Source organism: Excalfactoria chinensis, chromosome 1, assembly GCF_039878825.1.
Source record: "Excalfactoria chinensis isolate bCotChi1 chromosome 1, bCotChi1.hap2, whole genome shotgun sequence".
Taxonomy (NCBI): domain Eukaryota; kingdom Metazoa; phylum Chordata; class Aves; order Galliformes; family Phasianidae; genus Excalfactoria; species Excalfactoria chinensis.
The window spans coordinates 167,747,411-167,755,292 of record NC_092825.1 but is presented as its reverse complement, the minus strand read 5'-3'; the positions used below and the strand labels follow the sequence as shown (position 1 = coordinate 167,755,292).

The following is a 7,882-nucleotide window of genomic DNA, read 5'->3' as shown; positions in this document are numbered from 1 at the left end:
CTCCCGGCTCCTCTTCCCGCCGCGGGCCGGAGCGGGGCGCCTCACATGGCCGGCCCACGTTGGGTCGCGTTGGCCCCAAGCTCCCCGCGGCGGCTTCCGACAAAATGGAGGACACCACCACCACCATCATCACCACCACCACCATCACCACCACTCCTCCAGGAGCCATGGCGGCCGACATGGCGCCCTCCTCCTCAATGGGTGGGGGCGGGAGGGCGCCCACGACGTGGAGGCGCCGGTCGGCGGGGCAGACGTGGTGCCCAGAGGAGGCTCTTCCATGGGCAATGTCCCCGCTGGCAGCGCTGCCATTATGCACGCGCCGTCCCTCCTGAAGGCGGCCCCAAGTTGCTCGCCGCTCAGGGGGAAGGTTGCGAGGCGGGACCGGCGGGGGGGCGCCATAAGAACCAGTAGCCCCACGTCGGGGCGCGGAGGGGAAGGGCGTCCCGAGCTCCGCGCTGTGCTGCCCGCAGGGAGCGCGAGCGCCGCCGGGGTGGGCGCGCAGCTTCCTCACGGCTGGTGGATGGCCGGAGGAGCGCAGCGAGCCCGACTCGTGCTTAAGTAAGTCAGGCGGCCGGGGCCGGGCGCGCTACCGGCGATGCCGAGAGCGGACACCGCGCCCGCGGGCTACGGCTGGGGCTGCTCAGACCTGAGGGCTCGAAGTGGGAAGCGCTCGGGGCACGGCCAGCAGGGAGATTGGCAGTTCATAGGGTCAACCGGCTGCGGGCGGCGCTGACGGGCGGGCGGAGCGCCCAATCAGCTGGCCCGGCGCGAGAGCCCGTCCCCGGGGACGGCCAATGGCGGGGCGGGGGCGGGCCCTCCTCAGCTCGGTTGGCTCGGTTCCTCCTCCCCTTCGTTAGCAGCTGCGCTGAGCCCGGGACTGGACCGAGTTAGAGTTGAGCCGCCGGAGCAGTGAGGCAGAGTGCGTGTGTCCCCCGGGGGGTCCGGTGCTGCGGGGAGCCCTCGGGTGAGGCGGGGGCCGGGGACGGGCACGCGGGCGGCGGTGCGGAGCTGTCCCCGGGGCGGGGATGGAAGAGCCTCAACGGCGCCCCGCCGGGCCGGGCGGCCCTCTGGCGGCGGAGAGGAGCCGGGGGCAGCTCCGCCGATCGCCGCCCGGCGGTGGGCGAAAGGAGGCGGCCTGGGGGCAGTTCTTTGGAGGGGGGGCCGGGGCGTTTGGGGAAAGGCCGGCGTCGGCGTAGCACCCCTTAGCGAACTCCCCCCGCTTTCCCCGCTGGGCCTGCGGTCGTTGTTCTGCCCCCCTCCCCCCAACCTCTCCCCCCTCCCCTCCCGCCGGGTGTCTCCCTCCCTCCCGCCTCCCCCGCTGCCCGGCGCTGCGCCGCGCGCCTCCCGCCGCCGCGCTCCCCCCCGTATTGTTCGACCGGGGTTTGCTAATGGCGGCCGGGAGGCGGCAGTGCCGCGGGCCGACTGCAGGGGGGCAAACCCGAGGCCGGGGGCAGATCGGCGACGCCGTGCGGGGGGCGGTTGGGAGAGCTGCGCGTCCGCCGCTCCGCGCCGCCGGTTCGGGGCCCGCCGAGGCGAGTTAGTGCGGAACGTGCCCTCCCCGCCCCGGTGCCGCGGCCCCTCGGGGGCGGCGTGGCCGTGCTGTGGCCGTGCTGCGGCCCCGGGGGCAACGCTGTTGGTTATTTCCCCCGGGGGTCCGTGTTTGTCGGTCGGGTGGCGGTGGGCGACGCGGGCGGTGCCGACCGGGAGGAAGGGCGAGGGAAAGCCGTGCCCGGGGCGCTGCCCGGTGCCCCGCGATAACCCCGTGTCTTTCCCTCAGGCTCCAGCTCGGTTTGGTGCAGCCTTGGCAGAGAGCGGCAAGGAGAGGGAGCTCCATTGTGAGTGCTATTTCTGTACCTATTTCTGCCCCCGTCAGACCTGCTCGTTGTTCTCCAGGGGTAAAAGGAGGGGCCTCGGGGTGGGGTGGGGACATTCCTGGGCCCGGCAGCTGCTGCCCCGAGGTGGCCACCCCTCCGCGCGGTGGGCGCTGCTGCAGACGGTCCTGCGGTGCCGCTCCGGAGGCAGACGGGCTGATTCGCCCGGCTCGGCGGGAGGGGGGGGGCACCTCGCGGGTGCCCTCTGGAGGCGTGAAGCGGGCACTGAACTCCACGGCCAGGCACCTTCTGCCATCTTTGTTTGTTTGCTGTGGGTTTTTTTTTTCCTTCCCTTTTCCTCAATCCTGTATCCTTCGTGCCTTGAGGCCGGGGGGCGGTAGAGCGACTTGCCGCTTCCTGCCAGCGGCTGTTGTGTTGTACTCCCCAAGCGCTGTTCTGTTGGGTGTTAGGTCAAGGGAAGGCTGATTGTAGATCCCTGGAGGACCGGGCTTTGGGTTACCCCTAGTCCAGTTCCGTTTCATAACCTTCCTTTGCTGCATGCTGTGCAAAAGGGAGCTTCTGAAATTACGAAGTAGTGCAGTGGAGGAGAAAGTAGCAGTGTGTGTGTGTGTGTGTGTGTGTGTGTGTGTGGATGGAGGCGGTGGGAGCTGTTGGGATGCGGCTGCTGCTGTGCCGAGAACAAAACAAACAGCGCCGCGCTGTGCTCGGGGCCATGCGCGGGAGGAGCGTGGGGTACGGCCCTACCCACTGCATGTGGCTTGGCAGCTTTTTGTCCCCTTACCGTTGTACTTGGATTTCTCAGGTCTGCATAAGCTGCCGCTTGGTCACTTTCTGGTAGCTTACATCTAGAAAGCATGGGTATTTCACTACGGAAGCACCACTGCTTAGGAGGAAGGCATCAGATCTGAATTAATTCTGAGTTTTTGAAATGATCAACCTTGTGAAAGACACAGAGAGTTTGTATGGCTTGTTATCATCAGTAGGAGTGTTATTCTTTTTATTATTGTTACCATGCCTTGGATGCAAGGCTGCCAAGTTTTCAGATTCATTATACCTTCCAGTCAGTTGTTCAGCTCTTTCTGGTGTTTCATGTTAAAAAAGTAGCTTCTGACGTGGGTCAGGGCAAGTAGCACTTTGGGTAGAGGGAGTCTGTTGCGTTGAAAGAGAGCAGAAAAGTGCTGAAGGCTGGAGCTGACTTGAAAAATATCCTGCAGCTTTGTGTGGCTGCCTCTGAGAAGGTGAGACTGCTGCCACGAGCAGCTGTAGGGCAGAGATTCAGCAAACCACTGTGTAATTGCCAGCTGGTCTGCAAGTTACACCTTGTATTGCACAAGGGCATCCTTCTGGATGGCACGTGGTCCTCCACCAACTGTGGTCATGGTGGTGTGGTCTTTTCTCAAGCATGTGACTGGAGGAAAGAGTATATCCTGTAGCCATGCTGTCATGTGTGACAGGCATATATTCTGTGCATACTACTGCATGGGTACTCCAAGCTCCTCAGCTGTAATTTGTGAAATGAAGATGGTGATGAGACATTATGATGTAGTTAGACCAAATCACTTTTTAAATGTAAGATTGTTTTAATTTGAATATCTACTAAACGTGCTGTATGTTACTGCTACTGATCCTCTTCGACCCTAGATATGATTGCATTCTACTGTTGCTTCTCTGTAATAATATGCTAAGAAGGATTTGCATCAGCAAGGGTACACTGTGCCAGTGAATAAATGAAAGCAAGTTTCTTTGTCTTCTGCAGGGCTTGTCCAAGTTTGCAGAGGGGTGTGGGACCAAAACTGACAGAAATTCTTGGAGTCTTCTGCTGACTTTCTTAAGTTTTTCTCCAGCAGCTTCACAAACAGTCTTACACTGTTACAGGAGTTTAGGAGTTTTTATTTTGGTTTCAAGGAATAAATAGAGAATTTCTGAAGTTCTGTCTATTTGTGCTGGAATTCACAACCAATCAATATACTCGGCAACAAAAGCAGAATGATGAGTTCTGTGAAGAGTTTATATAAAGGGTCACTACTGATGGAAGAATCCACTGTTTGCAGAGAATGTGCATGACGTGAACATCCCAAAGAATAATGAAATTTGCCTAGCTATAGGAAGGGACTGGGATATGAAGTTCAGGAGCCTGACAGGATGAGTTAGATGTCTCTTCAGGGAAGTTCGAGGTAATATTTGTCTCATGAGGCTGCTACAGCCTTGTATGCTGTAGAAATTCTGTTGTCTACAGAAATTGTTGGGTTTTTCAACAGACAGAAGCTTTTTTTTTTTTTTTTTTTTTTGCAACTGCTTTTAACTTTCAACATAATTTAAGTGATTTAATCTTGTTTGATGGCTGTTCCAGAAAGATACCTGGATTTCTGTGAGGTTATTGTTCAGAGGAAGCTGGTAGATCATGGAATGGTTTGAGTTGGAAGGGTCCCACCCTAATAGTCCAGCATTCCTTATGTCTAACTTCTTTTAGGTTGTCTATGCAGGCCATGGTAAAATGATCTGCTCCATTTAGTTGCTGGTATTAAAATTCTTCATTTTGGAGCAACATGAGTGAACTTGTCAGTGTTTTGTAAGAGAAATTTTGGATAGAAGAGAGCTGTGTGAGGAATCTGAACTGCGGTTGCATTGTCTGTCTTCTTCAGTTGACACTTTGACTGTGTTGACTTCAACTCTGCTTCTTTGTTCTTATGTTGTTTTGGCAGTTTCAGACTTATCTTTCCCGAGCTTCTGGAAATCATCAACTTTAAGACAAAGATGTAATTATTCTAATTCTATTCCATAAGAATTCCATGGGATTCATGAATGCAAAAATTGATGACGAATCTACATGGATGAGAGCATCAACAGATACATAGAAATCCACATCTGTCCTTCATTAGATGGATTAGATAATAACTTTGTATTAAGGAATGCTCACATCTTCACCTGAAGTATTTCATTTATTGGATGTGGCAGCGGTTAAAGTTGTTTTCTGACTGTTGTCTGTAATGAGAGCAAGTTTATTGCAGTCAGTGGTTATAGTGCAAACAGCAAATGCAGGTTCTTAATCAAACATAAACACAATGACCAGAAATTATTCAATTTTCTGTTCAAATGAGAGTTGCAAGAGATATGGCTGCCACCACTGCATGCTTGAAACTTCTCCGTTTGAAGGGTATTAATGCTTTGTAAGTTTGTCCTAATGCTTAAGCTCCCTGTCTGCGCACTTCCCAAGTGTTCTGGAGTTAATTTCATTGTAACTTCTGTGTTGCTTTTACTATTGGCCACTGGAGAATAACCTGCAGGGCAGTGGCAGGTGCAGTGCTCAGGCAGGGGCACAGGAGCGAGCGTGCAGTCTTGGAATGGGATGGCTACAGAAGTGTCTTGAAATGGACGTGGACGTGATTGGTGCGCTCCTCAACCATATCAAGTATCAGTAACACAAGAAGATTATGGGTTTAGATGTTCTGTGATGTAATTACTTAATGTGCGTTGCTGTTGTGAAGAAAGGATAGCTTTGGATCTTTGGAGTACTTAACACTTAATGTTACCACTTCACCTAAAATAAATTAATTAGGTAGCAAACTGTACGTCAAAATCCATCAACTCTTTAACTCTTACAGAAGTTATCAGAGTCCTTCCGTTTTTGTCACCTGGCTTCCAAATGCCTGAATTTGTGTATTATGCTGTACGTAAGTGCATTCTCTCATAGAATGGTTAGGGTTGGATGGGATCTTTAATGTAGTTCCAACCCCCCTGGTATAGGCAGGGACACCTCCATCGGGACCATGTTGCTCAGAGTCCCATCCAGCCTGACCTTGAATGCTTCCAGGGAGGGGAAATTCATAACCTCACTGGGGAACTTGTTAATGTCTTGGCACCCTCACAGTTCCCACTCGTTTTATTTCTTTCTGACAAATGCTAAGCAGGAAGTCATTTTAATTCCATCTTTTCCCCTGTTTAATATACTGTGTTAAAAGGCTGCTAAGATGATCAGAGGGCTGGAGCACCTCTCTTATGAAGAAAAGTTGAGGGAACTGGGCTTGTTTAGCTTGGGGAAGAGAAGGCTCTGGGGAGACCTGATTGTGGCCTTCCAGTGCTTGAAGGGAGTGTATAAACAGGAGGGGAAACAGCTGTTTACATAGGTGAATAGTGATAGAACAAGGGGGAATGATTTTAAACTGAGACGGGGAGGTTTAGGTTAGATATTAGGAGGAAGTTTTTCACCCAGAGGGTGGTGACGCACAGGAACAGGTTGCCCAAGGAGGCTGTGGTTGCCCCATCCCTGGAGGTATTTAAGGTAAGGCTTTGGGCAGCCTGGTTTAATAGTTGGTGACCCTATATATAGCTGGGGGGGGGAGGAGGTTGAAACTAGATGATCTTTGAGGTCCTTCTCAACCCAGTCCATTCTATGATATGATTCTGTGATATTCACTTGGGTTGAAAAGACATCAACTGTTTAAGATATTGGCATCATCATGTGATGAGGTAGTTCACCAATCTGACTCTTATAGTGATGGTAATAAAGGAAGTGTTGGTTACCCACTCAAGTAACTGTGGCACCATGGAACTGTTCATGAGGGCTTCTACATGACGTCCTTAGTTTTTTAGTTGGGAAAAGATGGACAAATACAACATAACCAGTAGAAGATCAATATACACAGGATTTTTTGATTTAGCCTAGTTGTGGCTCAGTCATTCTGGGAAGTGTGGACCTGTTTTTCTGCACCACAGACTTTTCAGTAAGCATAGTACCATCTTATTCTTCAGGCTTTTTTTGTGAGATATGCATAGGTCACCCCAAAAGTAACGCCTCTTCTTTATTTCATTGAAGACTACAAGAGATACAGAGAGCACAACACTGATAGAGCAAATTCTCAGCTACATTGAAAAATAGTGTTTCTGTCACCACCATTAGCTGTGTGTTATTGCCCATGATGAACAAGAGCCTGCATGCTGACCTTGTAAAAATCTGACATGGCCATCCAAAAGACACCATCCACTGTCTTTCATGTTGCTGTTGCTGAAACGTACCACCCACCACCTCGCTGTGCTCACATCCGCCGTTTGGTCTCCAGAAATGTTCAGTAAAAGCATCAAGGAATGTCTGTGGGTGTCATTTTTCTGCACAGAGAAATTCATACCTTTGCTTCATGTTTGCTTCCACATCAGATGCCATCTTGTCCCTCTGCTGCCATCTGTCGCACAGCAACTACATGTAATGGAATATTGGTGGGAAGGTTTGACCTCTGCTGCAGTGCCAATGTCTGCCTTCGATGTTGTGGGTCAGCATAATAAAGTAGAAGGCATTGCTTTCAGAGCAGCCCTTGCAGATATTCTGAGCTCTCAACAGAGGCCCATTTGTGATGCAGCCATCTTTTCTTCCCCAAAAGTTAAAGCTTGGTGAAGGTTTTTCTTCTTCCCGGGGTCCATTCGTTCAGATGCCTGTAAGAGCTCTCCAGTTGGGTTTTCGCCTGCAGTACTACACCAAATTTCTCTAATTTATAATATCAGCTGTCAACTTCACATGGATGATTTTCAAACCTATCTTCCAGACTTGCTCTCTCTACCAGCTGTATCTCACTGTGTGCTTCTGCCATGTTGTTTGTGGGTACCTGACCTTCAGCTCAGGCTCTTATCCCAAAGGCAATCCTTTCTTCCCAGGAGGAAAATTCTCCATGCTGTCTATTGCTTGTAGATGGTGTTGTTTTCAGACCTTTAGTTTAAGCCTGCAGTCTAGCTATTGTCTTAGACACACAGCTCTCTATTCTTCTGACAGGCTGTAAGCTATATCTTAATTGCTAACAAACAATTAAATATTTATTATTTAGCTATTTAAATGGATCATGTAACTACATCTCATACCTTGTCTTTGTTCTCTGTATCTTGTAGTAATGCTTATTCTGTCTTGGCTGCCTGGTCTTTATATTTTATGGATGTTAAAATGAAGGGGTTACCTGCTTTTGATTTAAACTTGGGGCTTAGCTGTGGAAGGTGTTACGATCTTATTTTGTTGTTAATGAGGTTTTAAGTGCTCTTTGCTAAGTGTCATTATGGGCAGTGCAACCCCT

The 7,882-nt window shown here is 51.1% G+C and overlaps 1 protein-coding gene across 10 annotated transcripts in view; it reads left to right on the top strand.

Moving 5' to 3' along the window:
- Positions 1 to 433: 433 nt before the first annotated feature.
- Positions 434 to 7,882, top strand: part of ZMYM2 (zinc finger MYM-type containing 2) — a 95,633-nt gene continuing 88,184 nt past the window's right edge. For 3 of the 10 annotated variants that reach the window (XM_072326572.1, XM_072326581.1, XM_072326578.1), the window contains exons 1-2: positions 807 to 919; positions 1,778 to 1,835. The gene's annotated coding sequence lies outside the window, so the exon portion shown is untranslated. Of the gene's footprint in view, positions 559 to 793; positions 965 to 1,228; positions 1,533 to 1,777; positions 1,836 to 7,882 lie in introns of those variants that run through there. The other 7 variants (XM_072326579.1, XM_072326573.1, XM_072326583.1 and 4 more) reach the window with 5 other exon arrangements.